Genomic DNA, 21,013 nt, shown 5'->3' with positions numbered 1-21,013 from the left:
CCAGGTTTTCCTCTTAAAATTCCTTTTGAAATTCCTCTAGAAATTCCTTTGAAAATTCTCCGGAAATTCATCTAGAAATTTCTCTAGGAATTCCTCTGGACATTTCTCTTATCATTTCTCTAAAAATTTCTTCATGAGTTCCTCTGGAAATTCCTCCAGCGATTCCTCTGAAAACTCTTCCAGAAATTTCTTTAAAAATTCCTACAGCAATTGCGCTGAAAATTGCTTCAGGAATTCCTCGGGAAATTACTCCAAGAATTCCTCGGGAAATTACTCCAAGAATTCCTCGAGAAGGTCTTCCAGAAATCCCACGAGAAAGTTTTTCATGAATTTCGCAGGAAACTCGGGAAATTCCTATTTGAGTTCCTATTGGAATTTATGTTTGAAATTCCCTGCAGTTCCTCTAGGAATTCCTCTAAAAATTCCTTTGTACTTCTGGGAATTACTCTGGAAATTTCTCCATCAGTACTTCTAGAGGTTCCTCCAGGAATTCCGCTAAGAGTTACTCTTGGAATTTCTGCAGACATTCCTCACGGAAAAAATAAGGCAGAACTTCCTTTGGAAATTCCTACACGAATATTCGTGGCAGTCTTAGAGAGCATTCCTGTTAATACCTTTAAGAGTTTCTCTGGAAGCTTCTCTAGGAATTCCTCTGAAAATTTCTCCTAAACAATATCGGGAAATGCCTCCAGGAGTTACGGTGAAAATTCCTCCTGTAATTCGTCTGTTAATTCCTCTAGGGTTTGTCTCTAGATTTCTCCAGGAATGATTGTTGAAATTCTTTCAGGTATTTTTCCGGAAAAACGTCCAAGAATTCTTCTGGAAATTCATCCAAGAATTTAGTTTGAAAATCTTTCAGAAATTCCTCGAGGAATTACTCCAGGAAATACTATAGAAATTCCTCTAGGAGTTCCTCTGAAAGTTCGTCCATGAATTCCTCTACAAATTTATGCAAGAATTCCCCCCAAAATTCTGGGAACTCTTTGAAAGTTCCTCCAAAAATTTTTGGGGAAATTCCTCTGGGGAATAATCCATGGATTTACTTGGAAATTTCTCCAGGGTTTTATGTGAGAAATTTTCTAGGAGTTTCTTTTCTGATTCTTCTGGAAATTCCTACTGACAATCCTTAGGAAATTTCTTTTGGAATTCTTCAGGGAACTCCTTCTCGAAATCTCCAGGAAATTCCTCGTACGCTTCTCCAAGAAATGCATTCTTCCAAGAATTTTTCGGTCCTGGAATTCCTCAGGGAATTTCTTCCGGAGTTCCTCAGGTAAATCCTCAGGGAATTACTCCAGACATTTCACTGGGAGTCTTCTAAAATTTTTTCCAGAAATTGCTTTAGAAATTTCAAAAGGCATCGCTTTGGGAATTCATCTAGGGATTCCTTTGGAAACTTATCTGGAACTTCGTTCGGAATTTCCCTGGGAATACCTCCTGGAAATCCACCAAGGACTGGTCTTAGTATTTCTTGACCAAAAATCTGTCGAAGAATAGATTTGGCAGATCCTCTAGAAAAATTTTTCTGGGAATTTCTCATGTAATTCTTTTCAAAATTCTCTTACGAATTTAGATGGGAGTTCCTCCTGAATATTTTTTAGAAATTACTCCAGGGAATTCTAGGACACTTCTCCAGGAATTCAGGAGTTCAATCAGTAACTTCACAGACCATATGATTTCTTAACTCCTAACACAGTTTCAAAACTGAACTAGGTTGTCTGTGTTTTGTGCTGCTGGTGTAGTACTGTTGAGATTTTGAAATATAATCCATGATTTTTCCTTGGATTTCTGCCGTAATTTATTCTTGAAGTTCTTTCGCAGTTTCTCACAGTTTTGTTTCGAGTTCTTCTTTGAATTTATCTTAGGTTTTTTCCCTGGAAGTTTGTTTTTGCTTTCTCCAGTTTACTCCTAAGTAGTTGCCTCCGAGATTTTTTAGTGTTCTTTCGGGGTTTCTGAAAGTTGTTCCTCCTAGAATTTCTCCAGGATAGTTTTCAAACAGTTTATCTTGAGATTTTTCGTGGAAGGTCTTTCAGGGATTTCTACTAGACAGTTTTTTGACTTTCCTCTTAAATTTACCCGCATTGATTTTGCCCGCAGTTGTTCCCTGGATTTCTCTGTTCCTCCCTGAATTTCCTTAATACTTTCTTCCGGGACTACTCCTAGGCCTTTTTCCGAGATGTCCCAGTTTCTGAGAATTTCTTCCAAAGTTCCCATCGGGATTTCTTCTCTGGAGTTTCTCGCTAGATTTTAACTAGATTCCTTCCGATATTTCTCCGGGAATTTCTGACAAAGAGTTTCGTTAGTTATCCCAGAAGGCATTCCGAACGAAAACGATTTCCGGTAGGGATTCCTGGAAGAGATCTGAGAACAATTGCGAGAACATCTTTAATAATAATCTCAGGTAGTTTATTGCAAAAAGTTCGGTAAACAACTACGAGGAAAACCAGTAAAAAAAAACTCTGAAAGAGTTTGCCCCAGTTTCTAAGCATTCCTTCCAAAGATCCTATCGAGATTTCTTCTATGTATGTAGTTTTTCGCTTGAATTGACCTAGATTTTTTCCGATATTTCCCCGGGAATTTCTGACAAAGAGTTGCGTTAGTTATCGCAGGAGACATGCCGAATAAAAGCTCCTGAAAAAATCCCTGCACTAATTCCGGAAGTAACGTTCAAAAAATCCGGGAAGAGCTCTGACAATAATCTTGAGAACATCTTCAAACAATTTCATGAACAAGAAATCCGGTTAACAACTACGAAGAAAGGTCAGAACAAATCTCTGAAAGAAATCACACCATGAGAAATATTAGCAATTACTCCTGCGGCAATCCTAGAAGGAAGATCGGGGGGGAAAATAGGAGAATGTTCAGGATAAATTCAGAAGAAAAATTGAGAGACATCCCAGAACCAACACCGGGAGGAATCTTCTGAAAGAAGTCCCGGGAGAAACTCCGAGAGAAATCTCTGAAGAACCTTTAGGAAATACCACAGCTGTAACTGCTGCAGAAATCCAGGGAAAAACTCTAGAATATAGCTTCCCAAGCATCGTTTTGTGACCCCCCTCACCCCAACAGCTTGCAGGCACGCTTCGATTATTGAACAAAAAGCGGGGTGACAAATGACTCGGGGTTCACGAAAACCAAGAAACGATGCTCTAGTTTATAAAAACGCTTCAGGAGATTTCTTGATGAATTTAAAGGAGAAACTTCGGTAGGAATCCCGGGAGGAACGTTTACCGAAACTTCGTCAAAACATGTTGAGAAATCTTTGGATAAACTCTAGTAGAATCTCCAGGAATAACTTTTGTAGCAACTCTGGGAGAAATCCCCAGAGAAACACCGAAAGGAATCGCGGATAATCATCAAGAGGAATATTGAGAGAAACTCCAGAAGAAATTCTGCGACATCTGTCATAAACCCCATAGAGAAACTCTTGTAGAACTCGAGACAAACCTTGGTAGAAAGTCCACGAAAATAGCTTTGGGCAAAACGCTGGAGGAACTCCGGGAAAATCCTGGACGAGGAACTCTGGAAGCAATACCGAAAATAACTCTGGAAGAAATTTTGAAGAATCCCTATAAAAAATTCCAGAAGAAATCGGCCGGAATTCAGGACTTCCAGAAGATTCACAAAGAAGAATCCCGAAAATAGTTGTTTGAATTTTTAGAAAAATTGTTGTTGGAGTGCGGAAGAATCTCTAGGAGGAATTCAAAAAGGAATTCCAAGAAAAATGGCGTGGAAATTACGGAAGAAATCTTAATTTTGGCACGTCCTGAGAGGCATGACACAGCGTGACAAAACCTCAATTTGTTTGAGCTAAGAGCCTTTTAACCAGAAAGACCATACTAAGGAGTGACAAGGTCAGATTCCCAGTCGGTCTTGAAACTTTTTGTTATATGTAAATTTCCTAGACTTCCTTGAGCATAGTGTATAATCATGCTTTGCCACACGATGTACACATGCAAAATAATCATTGGCAGAGGAAGCTCTCATTTATTAATTCTGGAAGTGCTCATAGAACACTATGCTGATGAACAGATTTTGTCCCAGTGGGGACATTACGAAGAAAATGATCTTTTCAAGCATCGCAATATTGTGACCTTCAAAATTGTACTACTTTTTTCAAATCGTACACTGAGAGTTTTCACATTAATAAACTTGTTATAAAAAATGCAAAACTTCAATCAAAAGCCTCGCTTCTCAATGGAAAATATATGGTAATGTCCAGCCAATTCCACTATATTAATATCCCCCCCCCATAGGAAGCGCATTTAAATTCGATTTCCTTCGCGAAAAAAAAAATCTCCACTTCACCAAAGGGAATCCGCGCTGTGCCACCAAACAGCTCAATTAAAAATTAAAACCCTATCGGAATGAATGTTCATGTGAGAGCGCTGGCTGGCTGTTGGGTCCTTTTCCACTTGGCAGATCCATCCAAACCAGGATCCAAGCGCGTCGAAGAGCGAGAAAACGAGATTGGAAACACTGAAACAAAAAAGCTGCGTCCAATTGCTGCTACTCTGCTGTTGGTGCCCTTTGACACCCCTCTCCGGTGTCCCGTTCCACTACGGCTGACTGTTGTTTGTAAAATATTAATTCGTTTTTCATACCTGTGAATTTATGTAAATTTCGATTTTAATTAAACACGGGACTTCATTCCGTTCGATTTGTTGCGTTGATGCCGTGCTCTTTTTTTTTTTCCTTTTCGGGCTCGTTGATATTCCGTTTGGTTTAATCACACACGCATGCAGTGAGCCGAACAATTTGTTTTATATTTTTTTTTCGGGGCAGTAATTATTACAGTTGTCGTTTTTCTTGTATGTTTAAACAGGTAGTGATTAAATATTTATAAATCTGACTGATATTGGTTTGCATAAATAAACTATTTTTTTTCCGTGAACGTCACCAGCACAGTTGGGCACACGTGTCGGGCTTGAAACCGAACTTTCCCCTTGGGGGATAACACACAGATCGTAGAAGGCTTGTGGTTTTTAGGGTGCACTCATAGCACACCGCTCACTGCGATGAAGCCTCGTATCCAGCTTCTTCTAATCACTTGGACAAATATTATCGCACACTGAGTATCAGTTGAATTCGTTTGGTTTTACATCTTCTCAGGATCGCATTGGATCTTTTCGGGAGCCGTCGATGCACTTTTCCACATTGGTTTCAAAGCTTATTTGCCTGCATGAGTGCGTAAAATTCCTGTAAAAACTCTGCAAAACACGCAAACACAGACGCGCGCACACAGACGATTTGCTGACGGCCAAAACACACGATTCACGGAGACGGATTGGAGCTTCGGGCCATCGGAGCCAGGTGTCGCCACCATTCGATGATCACACAACGCGCACGGCTCACTACGATTGTGACACTTCTGGGCCACGACCGGCCATCAACACACCACGGATTCGCCGAGAACCAATCGTTACGCAGCTTCAGCACGAATTACCGAATTTAGCGTCCGAAATCTTATCCACACGGCCAAAAATCCCGGCTTGCCGGCTTGATTAACTCTTGTCCAAACAGTTGCTGGAAACGATTTCGCGTCAATTTTCGGCAATTCGAGTCCGTCTGCTGCTGCTGCTGCTAGGTTGGTTGCCGGCTTCGGCTGTATCGGTGCACGCGGTTCGTTCGTCGCCACACCACACAGATACACGCGCGCACGTCCACCCCGATTGGGTATCCCCATTCGCGGGGCCCTCTCAGTCGGTTGGACACTCCGCGATAGCGCTAAGGTTGTTGTTTTTGTTGGAGCTCCCCCGTCCCCGTCGAATCGCCTATTCACCACCACCCCACGCTACTACTAGTGTTGTATCAGGCCCCCCTTAACTCCACGTTTCTTCGTTCTCGCGCTCTCTCTTTCTCTCGTTCTCCCGTACACACTCCTTCATGGGCTCTTTTCTCGAAGCTCTCACTCCTGTCTTCTTCGGTCGCCGCCGCCGCCGACGGTTTCGGCTTAGTACGCGCGCTAGTCATTCAAGAATATGAGAGTGTATATCAGACCAATATGTGTATATTTATATTTGTATACTTTTTTCTTTCTTTTCACTGCTGAGCTTGTGTGTTTGCTTCTCACTCTCGTGTCATTGAACCTATCCATTTTTCATGAAAATTTCGTTCTTTTTTTACTGCTGCCGCTGGCTACTGGTCTGTTTGATCTGATCGGAAATTTTCGCACTCTTCCTTTGCGCTCATTTTCACAACAGATCAACCCGATGACGACGACGACGACTGTCGTCGGTCGTTTCTCCGTCTATTCTTCGCAGCGAAGCTGAATAGCACTTGCACAACCTTTTAAATTTGGCTTTTTGCACATCTGACTTCAACTTTACGCGTTCGCTGCTGCTCTCTAATGTGTATTCCCGCGGCAGGCGATTTGTTTCTACACTTTCTTATCAACTTTCCTCACTTATCTTCAAAGCTTCAATTAACTCTTCAAACGAATCCCATTATAGAGCGAGAGAAATACCACAACTATATACAAACTGAGAACGACACGTTTCTTTCCGCTGAACTGCTTCAGAATCGCATCGGAGTGGAATTCTTCCCCGTAAATCCTGGTCAAAGCCCTCCAATCTTCATTCCCGTCACCAGAAACCGTAGATAGGGAGAGGTCACAACCTTTCCCACCAAGCCCAAACAAAACTGTAGGTTGGCTGAATAACAGTTCGCTCACTGCTGCTTCCGTAATTGCTTCAATTCTCCGTCGTCGTCTTCGCGCAAACTTCCAACACAATAAATATCTTCGCCAACTTCCGAAAGAAGAAAGACGGAACGCGAAACCACTGCTCGTCGGATGACTCCGCGGGACTCCGGGACGAGAACTAGGAAGCGAACAAACCGACAGAACCGCTAGATACTGACACATTGAACGGGCCCAGCTCCGCCGCCTATCGGAGGTCCAACATTTTGCGAGCTCTCTCCGAAACTACATTGCTGAGAACCACCGCGACCACGACCACGACCGACAGACCGAGTCATGCTGCTGCTGATGCGCTCCGTGTCTTCTTCGCACGGACGCAGTAGCAGCGCGGTGCCGTTGACCGAGCTGAGTGCCCCCAACATAGCGGGCGGTGTGTTCTTTTCCCTCTGGAGTATCCCACACCCGCAGTTGTGGCGTAGTCACTCACCACCCATCCACCCACCCACAGATCTCAGCTTCAGGGCTGGTAGCGATCAGATGGCAACATAAAATTATGAAAATATTTATGTTAATGAGTTATAATGTATCACTAGAATAACTAAAACGGCCGCTATGGAATGAACAGATAGCGCCACCGTAGTCTTGTGTGTTTTACATAATTCCACTGTTGTCACAATGTTAATGTCCATATACGGTGGCGCATCTGTTTACATGCGGTGAAAGCTAGAAAAGTTGGCTTCATTGATCCATTGAGTGGCCCAGATGCAAAGGTTAAGTGACCATTTTGACGATTTTGTGCTGAGCGTATTAAACAAATCTGCAGATTTCAAGCTTTTATGAACTTTTTTAATAGGGAGATTCACTAAACAGCGTAACCGATTAAACTGATTAAACATCGCGATCACCAAGGCAATCTTTGATTATTTCATTAGCAAAATCATGAAACATTTCATATAATGTAGAAAATCATGGATTACGCAGCAATTTAATCTGTTTAGTGAGTATCCCCAATTATTTTTACGATGATTAGAAAAATTACAGTAAATTTGTGAACATTGGGTCCATTTTGAAACTCCATACATCTTGCATGCGATGAAAAATTGATGAAAAACTTTAAACCTCATTTAATCGAAAGTGAGTTTTTATCACTTACACCCTTATGCTTCTAACCTCCTCAATTGTATTAAAACTCACGAACAGCACGGCTTGCTTTTGGCATGGTTAGATTTGTGTTCATTGTGGCTGTGTTTGTATGTAGAAAAAGTTACAAAAGTTAATCAAACAAGTAGAAAATATGTGAAAATACTGAATTTATATTGAGTAAGGAAGAAATTCAATACAATCGCAATAAAACCAATCTGAGCAGTGCTAAAATGATCTTAAATTTTGCCAAACTACTTAACCTACGGAAATACAGAGTTAGCCGGGACAGCAATTTGTGATTAAAAATTGATCTCAAATTTTTTTAGTAAATTAAATTTGTTTTACAGATATTTAGTCAAGAAACATAAACCCACTACAATTTATGCATGACTTAAGCTGGTATCCAGAACATATTTTCCGGAATCTAATTATTTGTTTTAATTTAAGAAGGGTTTTTTGGTAATCACATTTACATCATATCACATTTTGATTGTTTTTGTTATTTATTTATTAGTACCAGCTCAGATCAATCACGGAGGATCAACCATTGACATGTATAGTCAGATTTGATTATTGATCGTTTATTAAAGTAATGTTAACTGCTGATTCGCCCGCAAATTGGTTTCGTATTTTCCAGAACGGGTATATCCGAAACAATCCGATGTTATTTTGGTAATATGTAGTTAGAAACAGATTTTTGCAGCAATTTTGCAGAAATATTTCAACTCTTGAGAATCTTAATCTCCAAACCATCGCCGATTGGTTTCACGTATAACAGGAAATCACCACTAGAGGATCTCACAGAGCTAATAGGGCACCAAGCATTTTGATGACTCCGTTGAGCTCGCTATCCTCGAAGTTTACATTTTTCTCTATGGAGTCAATTGAGGTGCCTTAAGGACAGACTTGTTAGAATCCCAAAATGGCCGCCACAATGGCCGACTATGGCATCTACTCACGATTCCGAGCGCACAAATCTCTTCGTAAACAAAACCAGCGCATATAAGCTTCTAATTTTTAGCTTATTACAAGTAAGCAAGGACAGAATAATGAAATGCACTATTGTATGATGCTTGTTTCTTGAGATTTGTGCGTCTGAAGTTTTGATGCACTGTTGAAGCGGGATTTCAAGACGTTTGTCCTTAAAGACACGCCTGGTCATTTGCAAATGTTCCATTGACGATGGTTGGCAACTACGTAACACATCGAGCGTACACGTTAAAAAATCTGCACGCTCGATTCAAGGAAAAAATCCCTCAACTATTCATCAACCCAATCTATTTGATCAGAAATATTTTTCCTTTGAATTCACACACGGTAAATAATTTACACGCTGATATTAACTGATTGGAATTTGGATTCGCACTACTGTTAAATACTTTCGATATATCAGTTGGAAAAGAACACCCGGGATCTTTATCTTTATCTTTACACCCTCTTCAATATTATTGGAACTTTACTTCAATTCGTTATTGAGAATGTTTTGATTTCAAAACAAAAATTAACCAGGACCTTGCAAGGTGCGGATCCCTTTCTACCACCTGTAATCTATATTTACTTTCATGCCCAATGCATTCATTATTAAATCAACAGCTTTTCCCTTTGGATCGTACTGCTTTGAACATTATTTCAAATCGAAGTGATTTTCAGTTGATTACTCCGGTGTGTTTGATTTGGTTCTCAAGTCAACACGTCAGTTGGCATGTTGATTGGTATGCTAAATAGTTGAGGAATTTTTCCCTTGATTAGATCGTGCAGAAATTTAACCGTGTAAATTCGACTTCTTTGAGCTGTTTGATCAACAATTCACTTATCCGTTAAATGAAGAAATCGTTACACCTCAACTCTAGTCGTGCATTGTGGTCATTATGAACTAGACAGCCATGATGAGCGTGCACTACTTTAGAGGGGGGGGATGTTAGCTTATGCACGAAGAAGATATATATATATATAAATATATCAATACCGTCTACCCCCGTTGGTTTGAACGACACCTCATGCAAATTAACGGGGTTCATTTTTTAATTTGAACTTCTAGTAACCCTGTGGGCATCGAAAAACACACTGATGGTAACCCTTTTCGCTGTTTTGTTTTGATTCAGCGTTCCGTTTCACCCCGTTCCATGAGCAGAATGACGTTTGAACAATTTTTAGTTTGAACGATGTGCAGATTAGAGGGGGTCAAATTAAAAAGTGTTCAGATTAGATGAGGTCAAACCAACGGGGGTAGACGGTAGCATCTTTGTGAAGCTTGCATGTTTTAGAATAATTTGCCTTCAAGATTTTTATTATTTATGAATAAAACTTTTTGATTTCTAGGCAATCCTGATAGCGAGCCACTATTGGTCAGGTTGCAACTGAAATCTTTTTTCTGTTGAATATTGATAGTATCTGTCTTAAACGGTAAAAAATATGAAAAGTGATATTTTCAACTAATTATAAATGTTTTTACCGAATGGTATTCAAGCTAGAACTGAACTGAACATGATTATGTATGGTAAATAGTTAAAATCTAGCTTTTTGTTACTGGAGAAAATAACCTGTTTTGTGGCGTGACCAACCTCGTTTGTAAACTGAATGACTTTGATATGTAGTGATATTTTGTTTTGCTTAAAATTAATGTGACTGTACACATTTGAGGATACTTTCCATAGAAGTTTCTGGTCAAATTATGGATAATTTTTCAACATGTACTGAAACAAATGTTGTTGAACAGTCTGAACTTTTTTATTTGAGAAACTATTTTGTATATTACTTGGGGAAATATTTGCAGAACACTTGAAGAAACTCTTGGCCAAATTAACGTTAAAATCTTTTGTGAGCATCCGGAAGGCTTTGAAATGTTGTCATGTAGGGTCTTCAAACGAAAATCGCTATAAATTGCTTGAGGACTTGTATTGCCTAGCAAAAGTTTTTGGTGAATTTATTGCGGGGTTTTGAGGAATGTCTGATAAATGTTATCTTGAAAAATTAAAATAATTTTTTTTTAAATTTCTGAGATAAGTTTTGACAATACTTCTCAAATATTTTCAGAAAATGTCCTTGAAAGAATAAAAAATAAAAAAAATAAAAGAAATATTCACTTCCGGAAAGTATTTCATGACAAAAATTCAGCAGAAACGATATAAAACGAAATTCGTTAACGAACCTCCTGGATGACATCTTCCAGTAACAAACATTTTATATAGCTACACTGAAAACACAAATTCTTCTCTTGGAATTCCATGTTCAATCTACCAAAACATGAACGAGAAATTACGACTGAAACTATTTTGAGAAATGTATGACCTTTTTGACAAAACTAGGAAATTTGGTAAAATTTAATTTCAGATGTTCGTCCTCAGATATTCCAAATGAACGATGTTATTCTACTTGTAAATTTTCAGAAGTGTTTGAAGAAGATACGTCGAAATGTACTCCAGGAATTTTGTGAAAATAGCCTAAATAATTCTGGAGCTCGATTTGATTAGGACGAATGTAACATGTATGACAAACTGAGAAAATTGCTCGCGAAGGTTTGAACAACAACATCAATTCCTATTTAACAATACAGCTGCGAAAAACCCTAATATATGTCATATTATGCACTTGTTAACCAAGCATAAATAATATATGCAAAATAAATTAAATTTGATGCAAACATAATGCACTATTGATGAGAAAAACCTGTAAGTCTCTTTGTTCGATGAGATGTATTTTTCAGACCAGTTGAACCAATGCCACTTCCGACTTTTTCCCGACCTGACATGTACTTTCGACCAAGCTGATTCGGCCTTTTGTAGTTTGACAGGTGGCTTCCATCTTTGGGGTTAGAATCTAATCAGACTAATTCTTATTTACTTTCGTCAGGCAGATTCGACTCTTTTCGAATTGCTATTGAAGTTTTGTTCGAATAGGCAGAAAAACTGGTGATATCGTAGAAAACAAATTTATACTGATGGACTTCGACCCAATGATTATCCTACTTGGAAAAGGATTTATACGGAATTAAATGCAAATGTAAGTAATTTATGCAATCAAGTAACCAGAAATCAAATGATGTGAGCAATATACAAGATTATTTTATCAAAAATATCTGTTCTGACTTTCTACGTGAAGAATGTTACTCACGACTTATTGGGACGTAGGTACGATAATTAAATTTTTCTGCTTATTTGGTACATACGCCAATGAAACTTTTGCTCGTAATATGTCGTACGAAGATTTATAAAAAGCAGTGTTTTGAATTAAATATAAAGTAACCTAAGGTGTTTCTGATGTCTTCAAAACCTAAATTTCTAATTTTGTCACTTAGAACCTAATCAAATCGAGCTCCAGATTTTTTGTATTATTATCCGCAAATCTTATTTTAGTTTTAAGGAATGTTTTTTTGTTTTTAGTTTTTATTTATGTATATTTTAACTTAGATGCTAATTCTACACTTTTAAGGAATGATTAAATAAACCTATTTATCCAAACCTTTGCTATGCATTCGTCCATCTATGCTTTCTATACGAATTTCATAAAAAAAATCATATAATAATTCCTCCATAAATTTGAGAAAGAATTCAAGATTGGGAGCATCAACACTACGAGGAAAATATTGCAAATTTTTTTTTTATATTTCTGACAGAACTCACAAAAAAAATTGCCAGCGGCAATCCTACTAATTGAGACGAGTCAAATGATGAGTGTTTAAATGAGAGTCAAATACTTAGACTTAGGTGATATAGAGCTTCAACAAAAACTCAAAAAAAAAATCTGTTAACATGTATACTAAAACTGCGTCAAGAATTATTCAGGATATCCTATTAATTTATTCCTAATGTGTTTCTACCGGAAACAACTAAAGAGTTTCCTCAGTACAGATATGTATCCTCGAACAATTTTGAAATTTCGAGGAACCCATGAAATAATCACTTGAAGAACTAGATTGAAATACATTTTCATGGAGAAATTAAAATCATCCAAGCGTGCTACGCCACCTCCCTGTGCTCACTGTAGACTAAAGCTTGGCTTCCACCACCAGGTTTACTAGTGTTCAGTTATCCAACAAGCAGCTCTCTACGTGACGAAGATTCACCTTCGTAGAGTTACCGAGGAGCCAACATTTTTTTTGTTCATCGGTCCATTAAGTTCTGCACATTATCTGATGAAAAATTGTAGATACATGTTTCGTATATTTTTCTTTTTTATGGCGAGTGAAAAATGTTCATTTACTTGTACCACAGAGTTTTCTGATTCAAATTCGCCTAACCGTTTTTAGTCACCTTTGGCAATTTGTAATACACTCTTTGCTTATTATTTTCGTAAACTTGGTCACAACAATATCTTCTTTTATGATACCCTGCTGAAAAAAATGACAATAAATTCTTTTAAAACTCTTTGGAGTTTTATTTTTCCAAAACTACAGAAAGAAAGTAGGATGGATCTCAATAACCCTGGTATAGCTCGAAAATTTCCTCCTTTCTAAATCTCCCTGTCTCCTTTAAAAATATCAGAAATTCAGTGAACTTCGTGGAAGTATTATGCAGATTTCTTTTGTACATTCACCGCGGATTGTAGCATGAATTTTCGATAAAATCGTGCCGGAATTCCTGGAGGAATACCACCAGAAGTTCCTAAAAGTAGTTCAGCATGAATTCTTAGAAGATTCTCTACAATTCTTGTGAAAAAGACATTCACTTTGTATATTAAAAAAAAGGAATTTTCAATCTCACTTTCAGGGGCATTGATCATTTTTTTTAACAACAGCTCGATAAAAGCATGATATAGTAGTGAAAAAAAAACTTCCTCGAAGACGCCATGACGCTAACCCGCATGGTTAAATCAGCAACTATGAAATAAAGTTGTTTAGTTCTTAGAAACATCATTTCGTAAAAACACCGTTTCTCAAAGAAGGCTTGAAGAATCCTCGTGAAATTTTGACAGTAGCTGCCCTAAACCCCTAAAGCTCTGTGGTACACCTTTCCCTTTTTCAATATCGGGCGTTTAGCCGAAATGGCGATCGAAAAACCTTGAAATTTTTCGATTTCCCAAAATTTAAAATCAATGTCCCTCCTCGCTCCCAGAAGGGCGTAAGTCAAAAGTTCAGATTTATGAGTTTCTAGTGGGGAGCAATCAGAAAAGTTGAAATTTAGAGCTGATCAAAACAAGTGTTATTGATTTGGGGGCTACTATTAGTAAAAAAAATGTGACTTGCTACCACAGCCCTGCAACTCTCTCGCTCACTCACTTCACCTTTGCCGCGGCGACTCACGAGAGTTGAGTTCCCCGTGCTCCCACGAGATCCCACCTCCCGAAGCATATGATTTTGTATTGAATAATATTTATGTTACAAGAACGGTTCCCGTGGTCGTCCGTCGTTGTCGGTCCGTTCAATGAACGCTGCTTCGGGCTAGCGAGCGGGAGCAATTTCGCGTCATAGACCGACGACGATGACTACCAGCAACAACGACGCGGGAAAACGTCACTCAGGTCGACGCTCTCGGGGCGCGCGCGCTGCTCCACACACGCGTGTGTCGTCATCAGAACTTGCGAGAGCAAAACGAACGAAAAAAAGGCCCGCTGCGATGCGATGGGATGCGGTGCAATAACATTGCTAAGGCTCAGGCGAAGCGAGCGCGTTTGGAGCTTCGAGCAGCTGATGATGATTGCGTTGCGTTGCGGGCGGGCGGGATAGAAGGCATAGAACTCAGTGTGGGTGGTTGGACGACCGACGTTACGACGCCGACGACGACGACGACAACGGACGGTGCGATAGTGCGTACGACGAGAGTTCAACCAAGAGGTGAATGATTGCGTGCGCTTTTCAAACGTTTCTAGAGAGGATCGGTCGCTGGCTGCTGGTGGGAGGAAAGTGGATTCAGCTGATTGTAATCGGTTACAGCTCGATTCTGCAGCCAGGAGGTTATAAATCGTTGTTTGACAGATTGCTGTCGTTGGGCGACCGGTCGCTCGGTGGTTGATTGGATTGGAAGAATGAGTTTAGGTATTTATTCATCGTCAGCTGATCAACTCTGGAGAGGTGACCGATATAAACGCAGTTGGAATGAATCAAAGTGCTGAAAGTGAATGACTAGTTTCGTGAATTTATAATATGATGGATTTTGCAGCTCCCAGTAAAGAAGTACATAATCCAGAAAAATTCCTGGAGTAATTACCCTAGGATTTACAGAACGAAACCCTACAGGAATACCTAAAGGAATCCCACGAGTAATTGTTGTAGAAACCTGAAAAGGAGTTCCCGTATAACTTCCTCGAGTAATTTCTGACGGATTCTTTGAAGAAAAGTTTCTAGATATAATTCATAGAAGAATGCAAGAATTCCTATTGAATGCTTTGAAGAAATTCCTATTAGGACTCCAGATGAAATTTTTGGAGAAATCCGCGGAGGGATTCCCGAAAAAGTTCTGGTGGAATTCTTGAGCAATTTCCAGTGAATCCCGGTAGAAACAGCTTAAACAATTCTTGGAAACAATGAAGGAGAATTTTAGACATTATCTCTAGAATATTCTCTGCAGGAATTCCGAAAGAAATCACAAAAGAAATTCATGAAGGAAATATTTCTTGTAGGAATACCAAGAGGAAATCCTAAGAGGATCCCCCAGGAAATCCATAGAGGAAGCCTTATAGAAAAAGTAATAGTGGAATCTTGGTGAAATGATATTACAAGTTTTATTTTTGTGTTAAATGTGCTATTTTAACTTGTAAATATTTCCCTAGAATCAATGCGCATTTATAGGGCTCTGGCAGAATAGAGGCTCGAAAGCCTATTTCGATTGCCAACATTCAGGCCATTTCGAGCCGTGATTAAGTACTAGAGATGTAAACCTTTCCCTGGCACAGACTTCAAGTTATAGAACTCTAGTGATGAAACCCGAATCGGGATGCCCTCTTAGGATTAGAAATTCCTAGACCAAAACAAGCTATGTAAGCAACCAACGCTGCGAACAAGAAGGCAATCCGCCAGAAAAAATACGATTACAGGATTGACTGATGGACCAACAACATTTATGAAACCTCGTCATCCTGTCATCGGAAATTGTTATCCATTAGGGTAACAGGGCAAAATATATGTTCTGTGTTGTATTTGTCCAACTGTGATGTCCTAATTTATTACGCATTTGTAAGGTTCCACTATAATATGTTATATTTGAATGTGCATTTGTAGTGCTTCATTATTTTTTTCGTAATAATGTTCAGAAGAATTTTTGGATAAATTATTCAAATAATTTCTATAGAAACTACTAAAGGCATAGATTTTTTTTAAGAAATCCCTGTAGGGATGCTCGAGGACAGAGACGGGCTTGGTGGTATAGTGGCTACCGCTTCTGATTCGTATGCAGAAGGTCCTGGATTCAATCCCTGGTCCGTCCCTTTCCTCCTACTTACTTTGTATCTTTCTATGTACATATACAAATCATGTAAATTCCGTTCCGCAATCGCTAGAACCAGAAACGGATTGAAAAAAAAAAAATCCGTTTCCCTTCCTTCCAACTTTCACTGCACAGTGTCTATCAGATAACGCCTACGAGTTATGCAATCATGCGAACTGTGCCGCACATCTTCAGAATTCTTTCACTTTACGCCAAGCATCCACGCACAAATGTGTGAGCCCTCTGCCAACCATATCCACTCCGACATCCGCATGAATTTGTACAGACGCAGAGGTATATTCGGTCTGATGTGGATACAAATGATTGCAATCATCACTTCCTTCCCCTTCCTCCCATTGACCTGCAACCTGACGTGGCAGGTGCCATTGTCGCCTAAAATAGAAGACCACCAATGCTCAGACACTGAAGATGCCTGCTTAATCCCCGGTAGATATCTCATTGGTTCCTTGTATGAGTGTAGCTGGTCTAGCAATACTGGAGTAGCATCCACGGGCGGTCAATCAAGCTCAAGCTCAAATCCCTGTAGGGATCCTCGAGGACATTTTTGGATGAATTCCCGGTAGAATCCCAGCCAAAATTTTCGAAATAATCCCAAGCAAAATCTTTAGATAAATTTCCAGATAAATACAAGGAGAAGTTCTAGGAGGAATTATTGCAGACATCCCTACATCAATCTCTTGATACATCCCTTAAGAAGTTCTTGTAGACATTCCTGCAAAAAGTACAGCGGGAATATCAGCAAGAACTTTTGGAAGAATCCAAATACTTCTGGAGGCATCATAGACGGAATATCTGACAAAAAAAAACCTTAGGAAACAAATTGACGGAATTGTTATAGAAATTCCAAGAGAAATTCCTGAAAGAATCCCCAAAGCAATCCTTAGAGGAATTCCTGGAAGAATCCCTACGGAAATCTGTAGATTAATTCCTGGATAAATCCATGGAGTAATTAAAGGACGAATTATTGGAAAAAATGCTGGATGTATTCCTAGAAGAGTTCATGTAGAAATTCCTGGAAAAAGTCTTGCAGAAATATCATCAAAAGTGTAAACAGTTATCTCTTAATTCAAAGTGATGAATGTAAAGAAAAAATAACAGCAACAACTTCTGGAGGAATCCTAGCAGAAGTTCCTAACGGAATCCCAAGAAAAGCCTCTGGAGGTATCACTGCAGAAATACTTAGAGAAATATCTGTGGGGATTCTAATAGAAATCTCCGGGAGCATTCCTTGGGGATTATCGGTAGGAACATCAACAGATATTCCTGGAGAAATCGCCGAAACAATTTCTGATAGAATGCCACCACAAAAATTCCTGATGAAATCCCACCACGAACCCTGAAAGAATCCCGGCAGCTATTTCACCTGGAAATCTACAGCATAAATCTGGGCATATATTCCTGGATAAACCCCTGCAAAGGTTTTCTAGAGGAAACCCTCGATGCATCACAGGAAAGGAGAAGCAAATTTTAAAATTTTGTAAAAACATTTGACTGTTTTTTTTTTGAAGTTACGCAAGATTTGTTCGATACGTAATTCATATATGACGGCAAAAGACATCAACTAAATAAATGTTAACATTAAAACGACAATGCTTAGTGAAACACGCTCATATAAACTTTCACAAATATGTTTTTCAGGTATTATACCATTTATCCGTTGAATATTTCAAGTAATAGTTATATTTTTTTCAAGCATTCACCATGCATTTAATAAAAAAAAACCCTTTATACATTGTTTCAGTCATTTTCTTTAAAAAAATCTCGAAATTTAGCAATTTTGAATACTAGAAATGTTAGGATTCTTGAAATATTATTACAATTTTTTTTTATTGTTTTACAAATTGCACTACTTTTTTCAACAAATTCCAGCGAGACTTCTACCAAAAAAATAAAATCAAGACTCTTCGAACATTTCCCTTTAAGGAATATTAAATAATTTACTTGGGAAATCCATAATAAAACATCCCGCAAGTTGTTTCATAATTCTCTTGGAAGATAATTGTTCTCGATCCTGTTTTTTTCCAATAACTTAGTTCGATAATCTTGAAGAAATGGCCATAAATTTTATAATGTTTTTTAAGAGGTTTTTGCCTCGAATTTATTTGAAAATTCAACAAAAAAATCAATAAGTTCTGATTGACATTAAAAAAATGTGTATCAGGAGGAATGCTCTCATATATTCCGACAGGTGCCTAAAAAAGAAGAAAATAATTAACCGTAAACTTTTTGCTTTTTTTTTCTACACCATGCCATAAGGGTTAAGTGTAAATGGGATATCCGAAATTCATAACATTATCCTGCCAGATAATTGACTTTTGGAAATTGTAAGAGACGAAGAGAACAGAAACATTTTATGAAGAACTGATTTGTGGATCTTGCCATTTTGATAATTCAAAGGCGAGAGAGTTTTAAAAATGTTTATCTTGGAAAACATTTTCGTGATTTTTTATGTAAGCAATTGCGTTAAAATATGTAAAAAAAATCATTTCTTTTTAAAGTGCTGTCAAAATAATACTAAAAATGTAAAAGGCATCGTTTATTTCAGTTTTTTTTTCAGCCGTACCACACTGGTAGTTCAAGCACTTTTCCGCCATAGCTCAGCCTATTTCAAACCAATTGATTTTTTTTTCACACTGCTGAATCTTACCGTCTTGCACAGTTCGATTCGTATTCATGGTGGTTGTGTTTATAAACAGAAAAAGTTACGAAAATCAACTAAAAAAAATATAAACACAATGAAAGTACTGTATTTTTATGAGCTGGGGAAGAAATTCAACACGGTCAAAATCAAACCAATCTAGAGTGCGGGGATGCAATGAAATCAACAAATGTCAAATTTAGGCAAGACGAAGTTTGCCGGGACAGCTATTAATTGAAAACATTTTCTTCAGTCAAATAAAAAAAATGGCGACACTAGTCCTTATAAGCAGCTGGAGCTGGTCTTTTCCCTTTTCCTGTACACCCAGGAAAAAAATGTGAAAAAAGAAAAAAATGAGAATTTTTATTTATTTTTTTTGGCTTAATAGCGTGCGGAGCACATTTGTCCCAAATGGAGGACCACGTGCCTCTGAAGCTAGCCTTTTTGATGCTGCGCACCCAGAAAAAAAGGGGAAAAATATAAAAAAATAATAAAAAAAAGGAAAAAACAAATTTTGGCTCAGTAGTAGCACAAATGCCTCAAATGAAAGGTAACGTGCCTCTGGAGCTGGTGTGTATATGTTTTGCTTTCAGTCAAAAGAATAAAAGGAAAAAAAAATAAATAAAAAGAAAAAAAAATGAAAAGTTTAATCTTATTTTTTTGGCTAAGTAGTATACGGAGCACGAATGCTCCAAATGGCACGTGCCTCTGGAGTTTACTTTTTGATGCTGTGCACTCAGAAAAAGGAAGTTGGTGGAGCACAAGAGTTCCAAATGGAGGATAACGTGTCTCTGAGGCTAGCCATTTAATGCTGCGCCTTCATAAGAAAAAAAAAAAATAAAAATATAAACAAAAAAAAAAGGAAAAAATGATTTTTTTTGGTGCGCAAAAATAACCCAATGGATAATGTGCCTGTTTAGACGGCCTTCTGAAGCACCGCACATGCGAATGATTCACCGCACACTGGGGACTGTTTGGGGGCTAGTTGAGACATCAAAAAGTATGTAAAGGCACTTAAATAAAACAAAAATGTTTTATTAGACTCTGAAAGACCATTCAGGACTTGTGGGCTACGACGAATGAGAGAATAAGTGATAAATGGTAAAAGAAATCCATAAAGGAAGTAGCCGGTGAGTCCTAGGTATACAGGGGAGGATTCAACAAAATAGAAAAAAAAAACGAAAAATAATAAGGTGCTGAAAACAACATAAAAATCTTCTAGAAATTCTTCTAAAGATTTTTCATAAATTCTTCATACATTATACTCTTTTTTTGGAAACACTTCAGAGGAATTTATTTAGAACATCCTAGATCAGCTTAAAAAATCTTTCACAGGATGCTTCAAATACTCATCCACAGATTCTCTACTTAATCCCTTTTTTAGATTTACAGACCTGGAGATGAACCAGCCTCGGGCTGAAAATCTCCCTAATAAAGCAAATAATAATAATAATAATTTACAGACCCTTCCAGATATTCTTCCACACATTCTTCCACACTTAGTCCACGAACTTTCCGTGAAACGCCTAAAAGTCTGAAACTATTTCAGAAGATTCTCCGGTCTCTAAAGAAATTATTGGAGTTATTTCTGGAGCAATTCTTGCAGGTATGGCTGGAGGCATCTTGGAGAAATCTTTGAAGAACGTTCTGGACGATTTCCTGGAGCCAATGTCACAGAGTGTTTCTTAAATTATTTGTAAAGTAACTCTTTGAGGAATAATTTTCTCGAAAAAAGTCCAGCAGAAATCTTCGAAAACATAGTTTGAGAAACCTCAGCTGGGTTTGTGAAGGATAAATCTTCAAGAAAATTTTGAATAAATTCCATGAAAAAAACTTCAGAGGAATGGTTTACATGTATTTTCCTTCAACAGCTTAAAAAATGTTCCACGAATTCCTACAAATACTTATTCATAGATATTTGAGTTACTTCTTTGGTAGACCCTTCAAAATAATCGTACAGATATTCTTCCAGAACGTCATTCAGAGGTAATTTCATGAACTTTTCCTAAACGTCTTTGGTCAGTTTTTTAAAGAATTTTTCGCTATTTAAAGAAATAATTGGCGAAATTTCTGGGCAAATTCTTGTAAATACACCTGGCTTCCTTGGATGAACTATTGGAGGAACCTTTGAAGAAAATTCTCGAGAATTTCCTCGAGCCAATGCTCTCAAGTGTTTCTAATATTATTTAAAGTATTTTTTTTTCTAATAACGCCTCT

At 38.2% G+C, this 21,013-nt stretch overlaps 1 protein-coding gene across 15 annotated transcripts in view; it reads right to left on the bottom strand.

The window, feature by feature from the left end:
- The window catches only part of LOC109417772 (probable nuclear hormone receptor HR3), a 617,254-nt gene that overhangs the window by 160,993 nt on the left and 435,248 nt on the right, over positions 1-21,013 (bottom strand). For 3 of the 15 annotated variants that reach the window (XM_062850330.1, XM_062850331.1, XM_062850333.1), the window contains exon 1: positions 4,602-5,207. The exons of 3 other annotated variants lie outside the window; for them this stretch is intronic. The gene's annotated coding sequence lies outside the window, so the exon portion shown is untranslated. 9 more of the 15 variants (XM_062850329.1, XM_062850328.1, XM_062850321.1 and 6 more) reach the window with 9 other exon arrangements.

Source organism: Aedes albopictus, chromosome 2, assembly GCF_035046485.1.
Source record: "Aedes albopictus strain Foshan chromosome 2, AalbF5, whole genome shotgun sequence".
Lineage (NCBI taxonomy): Eukaryota > Metazoa > Arthropoda > Insecta > Diptera > Culicidae > Aedes > Aedes albopictus.
The sequence above is the reverse complement of the archived record's forward strand: the minus strand, read 5'-3'. Positions and strand labels throughout refer to the sequence as shown.